Genomic DNA, 1407 nt, shown 5'->3' on the forward strand with positions numbered 1-1407 from the left:
GTTTGTAGGGACACTGTCTGCTCTGTGGTACAGAGTCCTGATCACTCCTAACTTGTGTTCCAGTGGGTGGTGGGAGTCAAAACGCAGACACTTATCTGTATGGGTGGGTTTGCAATACTCGTCAGCTTCCAAGTGTCCTCCATTAGAGACTGAGACATCACAGTCCAGGAACCTGTCATGTTTTTACATCCTCTCGTGTCAACTTCATATATTTATCCACAGAGTTGATGTGATCAGTGAAATGAGGCTGAGTTCACCTGAAACTCAACTGAAAAATTCTCTTGTAGAAAAGACGAAACATTTTACAAGAACTCGTCCAAAGGACCTACTTTAACTTTAGTTTTTTTACCTGGATGACTGAGCTGCATCAGGACACTGCTCATCGACATTTCAGTTGTTTTACAAATGAATGCTAAAAGACTAATCTGAATCTTTRKYYYYWWWTMGYWMMTTTTTTATGATGAGTTGTATGTGGTGCTTTTTGCYTTACCCTGCAGAGCTCAGTGACGTTAAAGAATAGGAAGAGCCTGTAAATGAAACAGGACCGACATGAGAAATGTCCAGTTTATGCCATCATTCTTACAATTCAGGAGGTTCATCGTTTTATTGACATGAAGAACTGAGAATATTTCATTCTTGTATAAAAATTCACAGGCGTTCACCATCATTTTGGTGCAGGACTTTTGAGGTCATGCCAGCATTTTTGAATTAATGTGTTTTTTAACAACTGAGGAACATTTGTTACACATTACATAATAATGCCACAGTCACAATTGTTGTTCACTGGAGTTACAGTACTAGAATGTTATTTTATCATATCATTGTTTTTAATCTTTAATGACAGTACAACTTGAATATATCTGGGTATAACTGCAAACATAAAAAATAAAGTAATTGTAAGATTTATTTCATTTTGTTTGTCTGTATAAAAGCAATAATTTGGATGCGTGTCTACAACTGATTTAACTTTTGAAGTCAGCCTTATTTAAGATGGCCACCACTAAATGCTGTGCATTCGAAGAGTTCTAGGCTTTTCATTGTGTGAAGGATGATTCTGTTTTATTTTTTAGTTTTCTGTTCTTGTTATCCCAGTGTTCAGCTTACTCAAAAGCTGGGTGCAGTTGTCTTGCTTTTTGTAACATTTATGTTTTTCTAAATAACTTTAATTACAAAATAATTTCCCCAAAGAAAGATATTTTAATTCTTTTAATTAGCTTGAAACTTTTAATTTTTAACTACTCTATTTTGCTACTTGGGCTTTTACGTTTAGTCCTTTGCCAGTTTAGTTTACAAATTTTCAGCTTCTTCGGCATATTTAAAGGGATCCATGATTAGTTGTAACATTAAACTTTATTTGATAAACATTTATTTTAACTGTAAAATAAAGACTGTACAAATACTGTAGGC

This window comes from Austrofundulus limnaeus, unplaced genomic scaffold (genome assembly GCF_001266775.1).
Source record: "Austrofundulus limnaeus strain Quisiro unplaced genomic scaffold, Austrofundulus_limnaeus-1.0 Scaffold493, whole genome shotgun sequence".
Lineage (NCBI taxonomy): Eukaryota > Metazoa > Chordata > Actinopteri > Cyprinodontiformes > Rivulidae > Austrofundulus > Austrofundulus limnaeus.